Raw genomic sequence first — 19,292 nt, 5'->3', positions numbered from 1 at the left:
CAGGCTCCCAAATATCTACTGAGCTAGAGGCTGCAAAGCACTTAAACATGTAACCAGACCAGGACCTGATGGGTTTAAGCATTCACTCGACCTCCTCCCTACACTTCAGGCCCACTCAGTCTGATCCTCACATTTCTCCATGAGCTGGACTGAAAATCCAAACTGAGCCTTGCTAAAGGTGTCGGTAGGAGGAGGGGAAAGAACCCAGCGCTGCATGGGGAAAGGGGAGAACCAAAATGCAGAAGAAAAAAGAAAGACACTCAGCAGCAGGGAAACTGGGGAATACCATCAGTCCACATGACTTGCTGAGACACTGATGAGTAACTTGGGGTTTTTGTGAAGAACAAGCCCCCAAACCAGCACCATTGCCACAGCGCTGTGGGAGCAGGGGGAAGGAGCCTTCACAATTCAGGCGTTAGAACAACACCACGATTCCCAGTTCTGCAAACGCCCACCCCACGGAGCCAGCGCTCCCCACGGTGTGCCCGGGGCAATGCTGGCGAGTGGCCCTGGAGTGACCGGCACTGCAGCCGCTGGCACAGCGATCCCATCCATCCCTGCACAGGGCGGGCACCGAGCTCCGGGCTGCAATGGCCCCAGGGGGAGGATCCCTGTCACTGACCCCATTCGCTCCCAAGCCATCCCCACAGCCCCCACAGCACTTTGCTCCAGCAGAAGCTGCTGCTTGGAAAGAAAGAAAAAAAGAAAAAAAAAAAAAAAAGAAAAAAAAAAAAAAAGGCAGCAATTAGTGTGTGGGATGCAGGAGGCCAGGGCGGGGGTTGGGATGGAGCAGAGCGCCGTGGCACCCCTTCCCACCAGCACCATTCCCGCAGCACCCGTGGAGCTCTGGCACCAGCCCAGCGCCCCTCACTGCCACTGCCCACGGCAAGAGCAGCACTGCGCATCCTGGGGGGCTCGGCAGCAGCTCGGGATGGAGGGGGGTCACACTCCGGTCCCCCCACCCGCCTGTTTCTCCCCCCGCAGGGAAGTTTGGGCAGGATCAGGATGTACTTGAGAGAGGACAAGCCGCTGCCCTGAGCCTTGTCCTGGTGCACCAGCCCTGGCTGCGTCTCCCCGTGCCCGAGAGGGTGAGCGGAGCAGCCCCAGCGCCCAGCCCAGCGCCCAGCCCTGCCTGCCCACCCCGCTCACCCGCCCCTACATACGTACCATGGAAAGGCTGCCATAAGCTTTGGGGTGGGGGGCTTGCAAACTTCCCAGATTTTAAACAGAAAAAAATAAAAAATCATCTAATTAAAAGAAAAAAAAAATAAAAAAAAACCCCACCAAAACAAACCCAGCCAAGCAACGCGAAGCCAACAATAAAACAAAACAAAAAAAAAAAGCAGCGGGGTGTTTGGGAGGCGGCACCGCCCCCGTGGCCCGCAGCCCCCGCGGCCCCGAGCGGGAACAAAGCCTGCGGCGGCCCCCGCGCTCACCGGAGCACCGGAGCAGCCATCTTGCTGCGAGGACCGTCTGGAGCACGGATGCTGCCGGCAGCCCACGGCGGCAGTGGCCACTAGCGGTGGCCGGGATGGGGAAGGCCGCGCGGCCGTGGCGAGGCCACGGGGACAGTGGTGGCTGCGGCCCCTGGGGAGGGGAGCGCACCGAGCCCTGTGCCCGCCCCAGCTCACCTGCCCCTTCCCCCAGGTGCGAGGAGCGGGGGGCAGCCAGTGCCCGCAGAACGCTAGACTGGGTATCTTAGCTGAGAGCTGGGCACATGCAGCAGGGTGAGCTGCTGGAGGGTTTGCAGCCAGCCAGGACTGGTGTCTCTGGGTTTGGAAGTGTTCTGCAAGCAGCCGTGGGCAGGGCAGCCCCTCCAGCCGTGGACACAGAGTTTCCACTGGCAGGATCCCAGTCCAAGCCCTTTAGGGAGCGCCAGGTGTTCCTGCTTACCTGCGCTCATGGTCCACAGCTGCAGGGCTGGGGCTGCAGCCTACCCCCTTGCCTCAGGGCTGCCTAGCGAGGAGAACCCAGGGGTCCTCACATCCCAACAAACTTTCTTTTGGCAATAAACGCAGGTGAAATTTAGAGCCTCTCGACTACTTCCAGATTTTGTGCCACCTTTGCTTTCCCCAAACAAGGCTCCTGAGAACACTGAAAGCCCAATGGGCACCAGAGTCCCGTGGGACCCGTGATGGGAGCCTGGCTCCTCCTTTCCCAGCACATATCCTGTGCCTGGGAGCTGAAGGATGCTCCCACCCAGACTCGCCCTTCTCCCGGTGTGGAGCTGGGCCATGAGGAGGGATGTGTCCCACTGGAATTCGCCTGGATTAGGAGCTGCATTGTACCTGGCTCCGGCTGGCTCTGCAGCAGGGGGGTCTGGCGGCCCCCAGTTAATTCCTCTCTTTAGGCTCCTCCACATATCCCGGGGCAAGAGGCTCTTCCTGCTCTGAGGACATTCTTGCCGAGCCACCTCAGCCCAGGGTTAATGAGAGCAGGAGGTGGTGAAACCAGAGCCGGCTCCTGGGATGAAAACACGCCCGTTTTATTCTCGTGCTAATGCCGCGAGAAAAGAGGATTGAGCCTTTTTAATGAGTTTTTCGGCAGGAGCCTGCTGCATCCCCTGGTCCCATTCCCTGGTCCCCAGCATCCAGAGCAGGACAGCAAAGGTCAGCGACCCCAAATTAGCAGTCGCTGGAACCAACCCCACTTCTCCTGGGGACCCCTCCATGAACCCCTGCACTGGGATCCACAGGACCAGTGGACTCCAGACGAGAAGACGTTTGCTCTGCCTGCTCCACACAAGGGGCAAGGCTGAAACCACTGACCCCTTCTCCCTTGCAAATCCATTCCTGCTGGAAGCCTCAAGCTTTAACACGAATTTTGGGCAGCGTTTGCAGGATGTCCCTGACCCTGCCGAGCACTCTGCCCTCACAGAGCTGCCGGACGTCAGACGTCTTTCCTAAAGGAACTGGAGTGGAGATACTCCTGTTTACCTCCATGCAGCAGCAGCAGCCGCCTTGGCTCGAGCCAATTGTTGCTATTTTTCCCGACTGTGCTGTGCCTGAGGAGCTGGGTGGGCAGGTGCCCCGGGCACACCAGCACATCCATCATCCCCGCGGCATGAGGGTGGCAGCAGCCATGAGCCACAGTTTCCATCTGAGTCCCAGTTTCCACTGTCATCCCACACCTCCGGCAGCCAGAGCAGACCCCAGGTATGCAGCTCCCACTGGGATGCTCCGGGCTGGTCCCTGGCACCCCTTCCAGCACTCCAGCCCCACATCCATGGATGGGTTCCCCGAGGGTTTCTTACTGCATCTATAAGAAGCTGAACAGAAGAGATCAAACCCAGCCATATCACCTTAAAAAAATTTAAATCCCCGAGTCCAAAGATATTTATGAGATTTTGTTTCCATCCCTGCTCTAAGCCAGTCAGCCTCTGGGAATGACGCACACTCTTCCCGCAGGGAAGCGGAGGTGCTGGTGATCCCAAAGCTGCTGACCCTGGGGAGCCCCATCCCTACACAGCCCCCAGTTCTCCTGCCCACCCAGCCCTCTCTCCCCTGGCCATCACAGGGCATGGGGCAGGAAAGACCCAGCACTCTGCAGGTCCCTGCTCACCCTCTGCACCCAAAACCCCAGCTGTGACAGCCCCCAAAATGAACTGGGAGCATGCAGGGGAGGGAAGACTCATGGGAGCTGCCCGGCTGCATCCCTCGCACCCGAAGGTGGTGACAGCTCAGTTCAATCTCTGCTGTGTGTGGCAGAGGGGGAAGGCTGTGAGGAGCCTCTGTCTCATGTGGGAGAGAGCACCCGGCACCGTGTCAGCTCAGCCAAATTAAAAATACTCCTTCAGCCCCCGGGCTGGTGCCTTGACGGGCGGATCTGGCAAGGACAAGGCCTGCAGGGTGTGCAGACTCTGGAAGGGACATGGGGAGGAGAAGGTGTTCCCATGCAGAGAAGGGGATGGGACACACACTGGGGGACCCCAGTATTTCCCAGCTGTGTCCCAGCTCTCCTGCATAACTCAAGGGGCTGTTCCTCCTCTGCTGAAGATGCCCTTCCAGCACCACCGTGGGCACAAAGACTCTGGCTCAAGCACACTCAGGTCCTTGTGGAGGGGCTTGGATGGGCAGTGGGCCATAGACAGGGAACCATGAGGTGCTATTGGAGAAGAAGCCCCCAACTTGCTGACATGGGACCCCCACACACACCCCACAGCCACTGCCAGCTTGCAGGATGCATCCTCATGCCTCATTCCCCTGCACAGCCTTGTCACAACCTTCAGCTGCGTGACTGCAGCTGGCAGGGAACAAGCCTTGAAATAAACTCAGATGACATTCCTGCAAACTCTGGACATGGTCACAACAGGATTACTGAGCTGGGCTGGGGAAGGGGGGGAGCACGCTCATCTCTCCCCGCCGGCGACCCCAGCTCCAGGCTGAGGCTCCTCTGAGCAGCAGCTGAGAAGGGCAAAGCCCTTTTGTCAAGAAGCAGAAGCAGGGACAGAGTGATCTCGCTCCCTGGGCTTCCTCCAGTCCATGCACCTGGTCCTTGGGAGGTGGTTGGGCTGTATCTTGTTCCCCAGTAGCCATAGGGAACTTCCCCCCACAGTACCAATATCAAAAACAGCTGCTGAGGAGCAAAACTGATTATCAGTTTTGCTCTACATAGCAGCTTTTCCTCCCTTGTCCACAAGCATTGAGCCCAACTCCCTTTGGATTTTAATTCCCAACGCTCCCCATGTGCCAGGTAATGATCTGAAAAAACAGCATTTAAGAATGCCTCCCCCAGCAGAGATCCCAATCAGTTCAGTGTCCCCTGTGTCACAGCAGCAGTGCTGCCAGGCTGGTGCAGCCCAGCCAAGACCACACCAACCTCTGCCACAGGTCCTGAGGGGCTCCGGAGGGATGTGGGCTCATCCTGACTGGAGGCAGCAGAAGAGAGCTGGCAAGCACTGAACCCTGATCTGGGCTCCACTGCCCACAGCCCTGCCAACACCTCCCTGGGTGGTGGGGGAGAGGGCTGGGTCCTCCCAAGAGACGGAGAGCTCAGGAGTGCACCAGAGCCCCTGATCAGTTCAGCCTTTATTCTGGACACTGTTTAAATTGTAAAAATTGCAGCCAAGTCCAATTCATTACAGCTGAGGAATGGCTGACAGAAATGAAAAGGGAGAAAAGCTCCTCAGATTGATGCTTTCTCACCATTCCAGTGAAATAACCAATTTGGAACAAATTAGGGGCTCCCGTCTCCACCAGCCTTTTGAATTGCCTCCAAGCCAACGCACATTTTTCATAGTGCAGCGTTTCTTCCATTAGCAGTGAAAATTAATGATTTCTATTATTGAAGCACCTGAAGGCAGGTGCCTCCCTCACACAGCTGGGGCTGGGCTGGCACTGAGCCCCCAGAGAGCCAAGGAGACCCACAAGAAGAGAGGATAAGTGACATGGCCAGGGCCACCTGGTAGGTCAGTGGCAGAGCCAGGCTCCAGCCAGTGGCCAGCCCTGCTGGGCTGTTCCCTCTCAGCAGTGCCATCCCACATGTGCCAGAGCACTGCACACAGACCACCCTGGTGACACCTAAACCACTGCATGTGACAGTGTCACAGCTGTCCCCAAAACCCCCCCAAGCAGTGAAACTATATGGGTTTCAGCAAGTCCCAGCTTTGCTTGGTAGGGGGAAAAGGGGAGATTGCCCCAAGGGCGCCCACCAACTCAGACTCCAGGAGGGCAAGTCCTGGGGGACCAAGAGGGTTTCAAATCCCAGTCCACTCACTTATTTCCCCTCCCAAGTTTTAGAGAGACCAAAGCCCTTCACCTCTCCTCGCCTGCTCTCTGCTCCCAGCATTATTCCCTGAGCACAGCTCCTCAACAGCTGAAGCACACAACCCCCCAGCAGCCATGGCTGCCCCACAGCCAAGATGGTCATGCCTAGGGTTTGGAAGATGACACACATCTGTCATTATTTTTTAATTAGATTTTTATTTCCTACCTCTAGTATTTCATTGTAATTTCCGCCACTCCTACCCAGGCCATGCTAATATAATCACTCTGGAGGAGAGTGGGAGCAGCCAGCCCACTCCTTCCAACATCCCGCTCAGGAAAGGCAAAAAAAAGCAATCTGCTAAATCCCCAGCCCCTGCAGTCATTACAAGCTCAGGGACATCAGGTGGGTGCTGAAACAAAGCATCAAAGCCTCAGTGCCGCCAGCACCTGCCAGGAGCATCGGCACTGAAAAACTTCAAAAAAAAAGTTCACATTTGCTCAAAATACTTGTTAGCAGTTCATTACTGCAGCAAGGTGAGGCATAATTAAAAATGGACTAAAGAGATTTGTGAATTATATCCTCTGCTTGATGCTGGAGATGCACTGATATTTTCTAGCCCACATCATCCTGGAGGTCAAGATTAGATGACAGCTTGGTCTAAAAATACTCTGAAGGGGAGGCTGAGGCTGTTGGAGGAGGTCAGAGCCCCCTGTGCCCCCCCACAATGTTGCTCAGGGTTGAAACCAGGGGAGAGATGTGTCCCCCAGGACATTGCTTGGAGCAAGTCTCAGTAATAAAAACAACTGCTGCATTTACAGGCAAATCCACCCAAAACAACCCCAGGGAAAGCTTAGTCCCACCGTCTGCCAAAGGACCCCCAAAGCCAAACCCAGCAGCTCAGTGGGGCCAGGCTCCCCACACTATCACCCCCACAGCTCCCCAGAGGGCTGGAATCACCATGAAAGCACTGTCTGACTACCACATTCTTCCACCTGGAGCAGCAAGGTCCTGGCATGGGGATCATCAGTGAGCCCAAGACATTGCGGGGTCAAAATTGAAGCTTTAGTGGCTATTCAATGTTTCCTCCATATCTGAGGCCACACAGAGTGAAAAGCAAGCGCTGGGGTTGGATTTTTGCTTTCCTTTTAAGCCTGTGTTGCCTGACGAGTATTCCAGATAAATATCCTGTGTGCCGTTACGCGTTCCAGAGAGCCAGGGAAAGACATTGCAGAGAAAAGATTGTGTTTCAAACTATTAGAAAAATTAAACTGATCCATGGAAGACAGCTGGGGCCAGCTTGATTCACGGGAGACAGGCACCCCAACATGGGCATCTGAGTGATGTGCCAGGCTAACAACATCCATGTTCCTGGCCTGACTGCCCTCAGGCAACCACAGGACCCACAAGCACATGCCAGCCACATGTTACCAGGCATGTCCATGCCTACATGGATGTGCACAGCACACACACACATACACAGAAGTGGCACCACTGCCCACAGGGACGTGCCAGACCCATCGCTGCCAGCAGCCAGGGGGCCACACTCCCTCCCCAGCACCTGCCGCAAAGTAAACGCTGATAAATAACAAAACCACTAAAATTACCAGCCCTGAATCCACACCAAACGGGTCCAAGAACAGCGTCACGTTCTGTTTGCTGCTCCGCTTCTCGAGTCCGCGCCGGCCAAGCCTGGCCACGGAGCTCCAGCACCGGCCACTGGCCACCCTGGCCGGTCACCCTCGCAAGGACACTGCTGGTCACTCTCCCCCAGCCTCACATCACACAAAAAGCAACCAACATTTGCATCGCAGGTGCAGCAGAAACACAAGTTGGAGCTGACACCCAGACAAAGAGCAAGGGCAAAATCCAGCCCCGTCAGCACACAACCTTTTCCCTCCTCTTTCTGCAGCCCTGGGAAAAATCAATAAGATGCAGTGAGTCAAACTCAGCTTGAATCCCGTAAGTAATTAGGATTAGCAGGCTGGGAGCCGAGGGAACAGGCTGCCTATGTGCTGGGCGGGGAGGGACCATTTTGTGGGTGTAGGGTACAGCCTCAGCTGATGCAAATAACACGAGCAGCTCTTTTACGGGGTTTTCAGGCAGAATGGCAATAAGGAATGGGAACGACATGATTCGCTTAGAAACAAGAAAATCTCATGAGGATGATTTGGGGAGCCAAGCCCTCCTGGGAACAGGATGGAGACCCCACAGGTGAATCAATATTTGAGTTTGATGCCGAGCCCATTCCTAGCCCCTCACTCTGAATCCAGACTCATTGAGTACCGCTTATTCCCGGGTTCTTTCCCGGCAGTAAATAACCCACCTCAGTGTTTCACTATTTAGAGTTAAGTTAGCGGCCAAAATCACAAAGTGGAGAAGAGACCCCCACATACATATAGTCTGCACAGAGCTCCCGGCAAAATAAGAACCCATTCTGCCCATAAAGAACAGCTCGGACGCTGAAAAGTGCCCTTTCCTCCAGCTGAAGGAAGCCGGCAGCAGACGGGAGTGCTCAAGCCGGGGCTGTACGGGGAGCGGTAGCCCCGGGACAGCGAAGAGGCGATACCCCGGTCCCCACCGGCCCCCGAGCCCCGCGGCTGCCCCGCTCCCGCTGCAGCCCCGAGAGCGGCTCCGCCAGCCGAGAGCCGGGGGATGGAGGAGCGATGGAAGGGAGAGAGATGGAAGGCGACGGGGAGAGATGAGGCTGCGGGAAAGTTGCGTTTCACCCACCTAGGAGCATTTTGGATGCGGCTGCGTCGCCTCCGCGCTGCTGGTGCCTCCCGCTCGCCGGGCAGAGCTGCGGGCAGGGCAGGGCCGGGCGCAGCCCCGCTCCCGCCGCCCCTCGCCCCGCGTCCGGCCCCGCCTCGGCCCCGCAGCAGAGCGGGGGGAGAAGCTGCCGGAGCCGCCGGGTATCAGCGGGGAAATGGGCGGGGGGACCGGGCGCTCCCCCTCCCCGCACGGCCGCCCCCGCGCCGGGGCTGCCCCGAAACTTGGGGACCCTCAACGCCTCCGCTGCGCCTTCGGGGCTCTCTCGGAGAGCGCTCTGAGGTGACCCTGTGCCGAAATGCCCCCGCGGGTCTCCACCGCCGGGTTTGCTCGGAGAGGGGACACTCAGCGGCAGCCGCGCATCCCGAGCCCTGGGAAAGGCTTTCCTGCAGCAGGACCGTGTGTCCCTGCCTGGGACCGCAGCTGGGGGTCCCTGCTCCGTTCAGCCCCAGCCCTGAGTGCTGGAAACACACAGGGGCTGACCCAGCCATGTCATCAGCTTGTGGGGTGACACGAGTGGACACCCAGGGCAGCCTGGACCGGGTGGGATGCTCATCTCAGCCCCCCCATGACTGGGGTTTTCATGAGCCCAGAGTCCACTGTCCTCCTCATCAGTTCATCAGCAAAGACTGTGGCAGCTGGCTCCTCATGGCAGCACCTTCTCCGTGCTGATTTTTGGCTTCTCGGGAGGTGAGGCTCATGACTTGCTTACATTACTGCCCTTTAAACATGGAAATGATGAAAAACCTGCTTGTGAAAAGGGGAAACAATCACCTCCCCTGCCTCCCTGAACAGGAGACAAGAACAAGGAAGGAATTCAATATTTTTCTCAAGTCAAACAATACAAAGAGTTGGGCAGAAACCGCTGGGCCATAAGCAGAGTGAAAATGAACATGTTAAACCATGAGATGCTTGAGTCTCTTCCCGTGTGCCACAGCCAGACTAGGCACTTTTGGGGTAAATAACAGAATTTTGGTGCACTGAAAAGCACTAAAGCCATCAGGGCCCCTCTGGGTGCTGCTGCAGGGCCGGGGCACAGCACGGATCTTTCTCCCAGACTTCACCCTGGCTCGGCTGGCACCGGGGCAGCACTGGCAGAGCCCCGGGCAGGGTGTTGCTGTCAGGGTCGTTAACAGCAGCAGTAAGTTTAGCCGGGGCACTCGCTAATCCGGGATTGACAGCTGGCCCCGCACGCCTGGCCGGGCCTCCCGCAGGCTATTTAAACCCGATATTAATTTGTTTAATGTCATCAGCAGTTTGGCGTTACTGCAGGGAGCGTCGAGCAGAGAGAGCTGGAAATGTAAAGACTGGGAGGAGCAGGGGGCTGACAACCATACGATGGCTGTTCTCCTTTCCTCGGGGATAACCACAAGCTATGCACAAGTCTGGCATCTCCTGACCTCCAGCCCCTCTGGCAGGGCCCGGCTGGGCTGATTTACAGCCCTGACCCCCATTCCATCCTCCATTTGCCCTCACCCCCAGCCCTGACCAGCCTTTGCAGTTCTACCCAGCAATTCCCTCAATAAATCCTCTCCCAGCTGCAGTTCATGCTGTATTTATCCCAGCCAGGCAAGCAGGTCCTGGCCGGCATCGCCACGGCTGAAAGGGCTCGAGCTGGAGTGACACGGAGGGGGGGGAGGGAGGAACGGCGGTGTGGGATGCTGCACTTTGTGGCCGAGCCTTTGAGGCCAGCTGGAGCAGAGGCTAATTGCAGGTGCTGATTACAGCCCCAGCTATTAACGCCTCCGGCCCTCCCTGCCCAGCCCAGCGGATCACTGGAATTTCCCGGCTCTGCAGTGTGGGTCCGTCCGGTGCATAACTTGCTATATTTGTCCATGTACCCCAGAGCTGGCATAGGGCAGCAGCACAAACCCTCCCACAGGGTGCAGACCCACATCCCCCTCTCAGCTGCCCCACATCCCAGGGAGCAAAGCCCAGGGCTGCAGCTCCCTGATACCTCCACTGTGGGATGAAGCTGCTGAAGCATCTATCTCAAAGAGGCTGAGAAAGGTGCCCAGAGGCCATGACAACCAGCTCCACCATCCCGTGGGAGGCACTAAAAAAACCCCAGAAGCAACATGGGTCAGATGCCACAGGCCCTCGTGGTCGCCACTTTCCGACACAGGTTGAAATCCACATGTGGGACACTGATGGCTGAGCATTCCAAGTGTGTGGGGATGGAACCAGAGGGTTTCCTGTGAAACAGCCCCAGGCCCCAGCCCTCAGCTCATCACACACATCCCGAGAGAGGCAAATCCCAAACATGCATTAAGAGGGGGAAGCATTTGCCAGCAGCCGCCTGGAGCCAGGCTTGCTTGGGCAGGTCTGCTCGAATCCTGCTTGTGGCTTAAAGGATGAGGGAGGGCAGGGAGAAAGGGAGGGTGCTCGGGCTCAGCCAGGGCACCTGTGTCACCAGTTCACTGGGTTCTTTGTGACAACAGACTCCAGGAACCACAACAGAGATTACTCCATACCCTGCTGAGGGCAGTGTTAAATTCTTTGCTGGCTGAGGGGCATTCAGGACTGGCTCTTCCCAGCCTTAGACTCCAGAGGCAAATAGTGACCAGAACTGGGAAATGAACACATCGGTAAAGGAGGAGGGAGACAGGGATAAAAGCCCAGCCAGAATTGCCCAAAGTCTGCTGAGCCTTCCAGAGCCGTTCTGGCTGACTTTGTTCACCAAGGATTTAGGGTATAATTTGGGGGTGAAAGACGCCAGATAGGATCAAGACTGATACACCTGGAGAATGTGTATCAGTTTTCTTCTGCTCTGTAACTTGAGCCCCATCAGAAGCAGAAGGCTCCGGCTGAAGCAGCCGCCGGCGGTTCATCCCTGCCGGGCCAGGAAGGCAGGCGCTGACCTTTCCTGCTCCTGAGTTTGCTGAGGATTAAGGTAACATATTTTAAGGGCTGAATCCTCCTTCCCCGGGGGGCTTCCCACACAAAGAGAATGGGGTTTGTGGCTCACAGTTTCCCCCATGACACCCCCCCCCCCCCGATAAACAGAGACTTGCCAAACACTGAGTTCACAGTGCCCACCCGGATCCAATTTTTTGATTAATCCCCAGTTTTTTAATGAATCCTTCCTGCAGAATTCTGCTTTTATGCACTTAAAAGGAGCAAACCTGGGAGCTTTGTGACAGTGGAGGGGTCTGGTGGCCCTAGAGGACACACACCCCCAGCTCTGACCCCCAAGGGTGAGCCAAGATGGGCAGGGCTTTGGTAAGGGAGCAATCGCCTGTGCCTCCCACTTTCATCATCTTTCCCAGGGAGATGGCTAATTATAAAGGCATCCAGGACAGGTCTGTGAATAGGGTGGAGAAATTGGATGACCTAAAAATATTTAATTATCTAGAAAAGGGGTGGAAATTACACCTGGAAATAGTTTCAGAGAGAGTGTAAGATTTTCCATCGAATTGAGGAGGGCCCTCCTGGAAGGGGCAGAGCAGAGAGTTCCACCTTGCCACCACACTTTGGTTCCCCCTAGCCCAGTGCAGCTTTCCTGGGGAGCCACAGGGTATATATGGAGCTAACTGGGGTTTGGCATGGAATCCAACTACCCAGAATCTTCTGTAGGTTTAATTAGCCAGGGGTGATGCTGTCTCTGGTTTTGCCCATCAGGTTCCTGCTTAGCTTTGGCCCCTCAAGCGCTGCTGGTGCCCAGGCAAATGCACTGAGACACTCCAGCTGGCATGGAAATGGCCAGATAAATCAAACTATTCCTCATAAATCTGTGGCAGTAGAAAATACCAAAGGTGAGCTGGAGCAGTGCTGTGGGCAAGCTGTCCACAAGCAGTGATAACTCAGGGGTGTGCAAAAGGAAGGGAACTGAATTTGAGGTGAGCAGGCGGTGCCTGCAGGCAGAGGCAGCCCTGCTCCAACCACTCCAGCAACCCCAACAGCTCTGACAACTCCAACAGATCCGACTCACATGCTCCAAAAGCAGAGGGTTGGGGGCAGCCCAGGGAGGCTGCAGGGAAAGGCCACAGTCCTTGTGCCAGAAGGATACATGGCTATGAACAGTCCCTCATGGGCAGCTCATCCAGAGCTCTGTTCCCAGTGTCACCAGCTCTCCCGGCAGCACCAGGAGCAGAGAGCAGGCCCCTGGATCCCTGTTCCCAGTCCCAGGCTGTGGACATGGCTCCAAAGGCCAGAATCCCATTTTGTCCCTCTGCACACCCGTGTTGACACCACGGGGTTATGGAAGGGAGAGCTCACTCTGGGAAAGAGGCTGAAGCATGACGAGGGGAGATCATCTCTTCAGAGAAAATTTTATATTGCTTACGACTTACTGTCTGGGAACATAAAACAGTTTAAGCAGCCGACCTTAAATCACAGTGACAGCTCTACACTACCCACAACCCACTGCTTGCCCTCCCCCAGCTCCCCCCGACCTGCCTCCCCTGTCCTCACCCACTCGCCGGGTTCCGAACGCTCGCTCCTCCCGTGTCCCCGGGCGGGCAGCACACGCGTGTGCACACACACAGACACACACAGACACACACACACACACACACACACAGCGGTCACGGAGAGGGGCCCGAGGCTGCAGGCCAGGGGGGATGAGCAGTGTTTCCATCACTGAGATGCAGACGAGTCACTTCCCCGTGGCTGTCACCCCTCCCCAGTTCCCCCCTCTCAGTCCCGGCGCTCTCTGGGACGGGGCCCTCGCACGCACAGCCCGGCACGACCTGTTCACCCAGCACCTCTAATCCCCACTGACAGCCGGGGTGGGAGCGGGAAGCTACGGGATGCAGCTGTGGGATGCAGGAGGATGTTTGCCTCTCCCCCATGTCAGAGCAGGACAGTGGCTGCCTCTGTCCTGAGAACAGCAGAGCCCCCAAGGGTGCCGAGGTCCCCCATGGCCTCAGCCCTCCCTGGGGGTGTTTAAGACACAGCAGCCCCCAAGTGCTTGGGGGGCAAAGCCAAGCCCTGCAAACAAGATGGATTTGGATCCAATGCTTGTAGCGGCCACAAGAGCCAGAAGTCTGACCCTAAAACATCCCCAGCAGTGGGCACCCTTCTAAGGGGGCATCACCCCATCCTGAGGGGGCACCTCACCCCCTGCTCAGAGTTGCTGATGGAGCTCTGGAAAAGGCCCCTCCAGGCTCAGAGCTCTCAGGACGGTGACCAGCGGTGCCGACAAGCTGGGACACGCTCACAGTTTAGCTGCTGCTTTGACCATTTTTTTCCCCCCGCTTAAAATAAATCCCAGGTTTCCTCTTCCAAATCCGCTGAGCTGATGCTACATGGGAAATTGTGAAATATTCCATGGCTACGTGTTCCTCGTTGTTCTTAATCCACTTCTAATTAATGTCACGTGTGTGGCAGCCCCGAGCTGTGGCCGTGAAACACCATTGAGGCAACTTGACAGCAAACCGAGTGGAAGAAAGTGACAGCGAAATCCGCGATTAAAGAGGGATGGCTCACAACTGCAGGGCTTAAAAATAGCACGAGGCAATTTCCTACTGATTTTGGGAAAAATAGCCGCTGCCAGCAGCGCAGCACAGCCTCTGCCAGCACCACATCAGTGGCACCCCCACACTCTCATGGCCTGGGGAGCCCCCACCGCCCCACACAAAGATGATACTTGATATATATTATCTGGCCTTGATATATTTTGGCTTGGTCTCTATATTTCTAAAGGCAGAGCCCTTCCATGGATGCAGCTGGAGCATCCACCTGAGTGTCCAAGCCCCCGCCAAGGGAGGCTCCCACCTCCTTTGTGCCTCAGCAGCACAAGAAAAGCCCTGCAGCTTCTCTGTGTCATTTTATGGCCAAGAGGTTAAATTTTAAGGATCTTTTTAGAATAAGTGTGTCAGGGAAAAATATCCTTGAAGCTCTGACCAGAACTGGGGTGCAGAGCCAGAGGTCTTGGTGGGGATGGCTCCACACCACAAAAACCTTCCAGCCAAAGCTGACCGCTAATCAATTCATTTTCTATTTGAAATTACTGACTCAATAAAATCAGAGATTAATTATGCTACAGTTATTAATCCACAAAAAGCTGAATAGCTGGGCTTTTCAGAGGGACAGCAAGTTAATGGGGTATTTTCTGAGGATTTAAGAAAGGGAGCAGTTTTCCCTGGATTCATGGGCCAGCACAAAGTCTATGTGCTGGGTCTGGGCTCATGTGCTGCCTCTCACATGGTACCCACAGGTCCTTTCCCCCACAGAAACTGGGTTTTTTGTAGAAAAAGAGCATTTAGTGAAACAGGAGTTTTCTGCCCATTCCCAGTGGCAGGGGTAAATCCCTCCCTTTCTCAGCCCTCCAAGCTCTGTGCCCAGGAGCCACAAGGGACATCCCTGCACCCCATCCCTATGCCCCAACATGAAGGGAGAAGCCTGGGAGTGAGCAGAGGGAAGGAAAATGTACAATTACCCAACTGAGCTTCTTCAAATTATTCCTGATCCCAGCCAACATCTTTAAGACATGAAAAAACCATTATATTTCTCCCACTGAGATTCCAGGTTATTCAAATCTGATCTGAAAAGCTATTTTTGTTCATCTTTGCTCACAGCTGAAGGGAGCAGCCGAGGCCAATGGAGCAGGAGGACTCCGTATGTTTGTCCTTCAAAAATTCACAGAAGCTTAAAATCTGAACCCTGGTGCTGCTTGGGCACAAGGTATTGATCAGCACCTGGCAGATGCAGGGTCTGTCCCAGCCAAATGTTAAATCCCCTTCAGCACTTAGGCTGGGCACGGATCTGCCATTGGTTATTTGGGAGAGCCTGATGTGCTGCCAGTGTACCTGGCAATGGACGCTGTGAAGTGGTTCCCATGCCAGCCAGATACTGGCTTGCTCCTGCCAAATTTGTCCAAAAAGTCCCAAAAGCAGGAGAGCAGCAAACTGCTGTAGGAGTTAAGGAGGAAGCAAGAAAGAACAACTTTTCCTTTGGCATTGCTGGAGCAGGTCCTGGCAGGGACCAAGGCTGGGCACGGCTGGGAGCTCCATCAAGGGCAGATGTGAGAATGTGCCAGCCCCGACCTAGTGGTGACATGACTGCTGCACCCCGATTAGTCCCAATTAGACCCTAATCCCACATGTTTGCAAATTATTTAAATCAATACCTTGGGATTATTGCAGACAAAGCCCCGCTGAACATCGCTGAAATGGATTGGCACCCGTTTGCTGGGTAATGAACAGCTGAAAGGCTGTGACAGCAGAGAGCAGTGGGGGAAGGAGGAGGGAATGCAGCTGAGCAATGAGATGCTGGAGCACACAGAGCAGGGTCATGGAAAAGGAACATGGCCCAGGATCACGGAGCAGCATCATGGAATGGGATCACACACCTGCCAGACTGCCCGTGGTGAGACCCACCAGTTCCCCTCCCTCTGCTGCTCTCCACCCCAAGGCACAGATTTCCCAGGTGCTGCTCTGGGTGGTTTTCAGGAGTTGTCTCTCAGCAGGGCTCTCCCAGAGCAGCCGAGAGCACAACCATGGATTCCTTGGTCAGTGCAACAGGCGACAGCCCAGCCTCAGGCACCGTGACCCCAGCTCTGCAGGAGCCATTCAAGGGGAGTGGGTTCCCTGCCAGCTGCTGAAATCAGGGAGTTCATCTGGCACCCCCTGTGAAACCCAAGATAATCTCCCCGGCAGCTGCCAGCCCCCCCTGACTCCCAGAGCAGCCCAGGCACCCCCAGGGTCCCCATGTCCCCTGCCAGGGGCCCCTCTCTCTGCTCCAGGCCCAGTGATGCTGAAGCTGTCACAGCGATTTCTCTGCTCATCTCAAACCTTTCTGCTCCCAAACATGCATGGACAGACATTTCAGCGGATAATTGGGAAAACCAGGACCTTTCCCTTTGCAAGGAACTGTTGTTCCAGGGCTGTGTTGCCAAGGGGGGGGACAGCACCAGGCAGCCCCAGTGTGAGGGGGGTGACAGCACTAGGCAGCCAGGGAGAGGGTCAGGGTACATAATGCCACGGGATATTGGAGAGGGGGAAGAGCTTATGACACGAATCTGCCCCACGGCACAGCTGCCTCCAGCTGCTTTGGCCCTGCCTTGGCACTCGGTTTTGGGGGAGCAGCTCAGCAACCTCCAAAGCCAAGAAAAGTGGTTTGAGTTGGGCTTGGGGCTTGTGTGAACCCTCCTGGCACAGGAGATGCCTGAACAGTGTGTCCTTCCCATGGACCCTGGCCAAAGGGGTATGAGCTGCTGTCAGCTCAGATTTGCCTGGGAAACCAGAGCCTCGTGCTCCAAAGGAGAGTGCTTCCTGCTGCCTTTCAGGGAGATGTGGGCTGGCAGAGCCCAGAGACAATGCTCTGGTAGCAGCGTGTGTGAGCTGTTCTTTACATTCCATGACTTTTTTGAGACACTGGTGGAAAGGACTTTTGGGGAGAGCAAGGGATCAGGGTGTAAGTTCTGAAATGCTCCGGCTCAGCCTGTCCTGTGATAGGAGCCCCAGGGATGATCCAGGATGAGGGGAAGCAGCAGCTCCCTCCCTGTCCACGCCCCTGCAGCCACAGTTCCCCATTTTGGGGTGGTTCAGCTCTTCCTGCTCATTCAGCACCAGACAGTGCTTTGGTTCCCAAACACTCTGAGAGCAAACTGAGATCGCTTGGGCTCCCTGGGAAATCACAGGCAGTAATTAAATCACTCGTGACCCAGTTGGATTAGAACTGGCATCTGCGGCACGAAAACGTCTTTCATCTGTGGGCACCCTGTATCTAATCACCACCTTCACCATGATTCCGTACAGGACAACAAGGGTCTGGGATCTGTCTTGCAAAATGAAACTTATTGCTAATAAGCAATAATTTGTTTTTAAGTTAGGGGCTTTGTGGTACAGAGCTAATGAATCATAATGACACTGATTAGCATGTTTGCCAGCAATGCTCCTCTGCAGCTTTGCTCCACGAGATGCCAGCGATCGCAGCCTGTGCAGGAAGAACAGATCTGAGGAGCCAGAGGGGAATAGGGAGACTGAGTGCTGGCTGGGAAGCTGCCTTTGATGTAGCTGTAGATGTCAGCATGAGACAGAGATTCCAGCCCAGAGGAACATCCCATCTTTGTCTAACTGAATTGTTTCATTTAATCCACTGTCTTTAACCTCCCAAGACTCTCCCAGTGCTGACACACCACTGGAGACCTGTGTTAGCCATTTCTGTCTGTGGGCTGTGCCAGGCTGAGCCCAGCCCCGGAGCAGGCAGCTGCCCAAGAAGGGGCGACTGCTCCCAGGACTGAAGGCAGATGCATTTTCTCAGCACCTGAAGGTGCAAGTCTGGCTGATGAAAGGCTCCTAGAGGAGTGTGGTGAGGCACGGCAGGGCTTCCCCAGCACTTCATCACCTTGCCAGCCTTGCCTGTGCCCTCCTGCCCATGCCTTGCAGCCCAGCCAGGAGCTTATCCTGTACTTGTCCTCAGCTCGCTGGGGCAAGGCAGACAGGGTTGATCCCTTTTGCATTTTGGGGGGACACATATGGCACCAAGTACCTCCAGTGCCAGCAGCACGACCGGTGCAGAGGGGACACAGGAGTCACATCAGTCCATTCCCAGCCACCAGGGTCACGTCTCAGGAGGCTGGGAAAGGCTCACAGTGACAATACTGGAAGTGACATTTTTAACCAAAAGTGCAGGGAAAGGTCAGCTCCAGTGGGAACAGGAGGGCAGGGAGGCACAGGGAGCAGCTGCTGCCTGCAGTTTCCCCACATAAGCAGATCAGAGGCCTGTGCACACAGAGCGGAGCGTGTGGGGCCGACAGCGCGGGGCCCCAGGGGTGTGACACTGGCAGAGGTCAGGGACGGTGCAGAAGCACAAAGAGCAGACTGGCATGATCCAAGATTCTTTGGCTCAGTAGGAAATGCATCCCTGGACAGCCTCCCATCAGGCCACAACCAGATTGAGGGGAGAAGCTGGAAGCTGCAGGCTGGAATTTATGAGCCCTATCCCCATTAAAATAGCCGGCGATATTTCCATCTGTCAGTAATGTTGATGAAGAGACCTGCTCCTTTGCATATCCTAAGCCTTACCCAAACAAAACCAGCATCAGTCAGGGCAGGATTTGGCACACACATGACTATTTCCATGCTAGGAATTTATGGCTTCAGCCTGCCCAGTCTCCAGTAAGAGCAGGAGCAAGGAACCATATAATATTTAAGGTCCCTTCCATCCCAAGGCATTCTGTGATTCTCTGCAATTCCCTTGGTTTGCTGCTAACGACAAACCCTCACAGCCAAAGGCTCAGGCGGAGCAGGTCAGCCATGGTGACAGGGTGACATTTCTGGGCACACTTCCCTGCTTTTGTGCATAAAATATGCAGCAGCCAGCTGGGCCCAGCCAGGTGAATGCTGGCAGATGGCACAGAGGGCAAGTGAGTCCTTGCCCTTGCACAAGCTCTTGCCCAGCAGCACGGCACCTGCACATGCCAGCATCTCTGCCGCAGCCGACAGGTGAGAGACCTCAGCACCAACATCTAAGCAGCATTTTGAGTCAAACTCAGCACAGATACAGGAGAAGTGCACACCAGGAGCCTACAGGGACACAGTCAGCTTGGCACCTGGAAAGCAGCATCCAGTAGCCCAGCAACTGACAGCAACTCCAGCCTTGGACACACATGTCCCCACTGCACAAACCTTCTACAGAACTCAAGAAGACACCCACAAAGACAGAGCAGCTGCAACCATGCTTGCACATGGACAGACCCACATGTGTCTATCCCTCTGCTGCTGCAGCAGCGTGGCCTCTTGGGCCCCAAAACCACTTGAAGACTGCCAGTGACAGCTGGGGGAAGCCCTGCAGTTCAGGTAGACCAGCAAGTGACAGATACCAAGGACAAAATACAGCATTTCTGATCTTTCCACGAGCCCAACAGAGCAGCT

The 19,292-nt window shown here is 55.6% G+C and overlaps 1 protein-coding gene across 1 annotated transcript in view; it reads right to left on the bottom strand.

The window, feature by feature from the left end:
• ZNF385C (zinc finger protein 385C) overlaps positions 1–19,292 on the bottom strand; it is a gene marked incomplete at its 3' end in the record, with an annotated part of 55,887 nt that overhangs the window by 18,267 nt on the left and 18,328 nt on the right. The gene's annotated exons all lie outside the window — the stretch shown is intronic.

Source organism: Zosterops lateralis (genome assembly GCF_965231275.1).
Source record: "Zosterops lateralis genome assembly, chromosome: 24".
Taxonomy (NCBI): domain Eukaryota; kingdom Metazoa; phylum Chordata; class Aves; order Passeriformes; family Zosteropidae; genus Zosterops; species Zosterops lateralis.
Note: the sequence above shows the minus strand (reverse complement) of the source record. Positions and strands in the feature narration are given on the sequence as shown.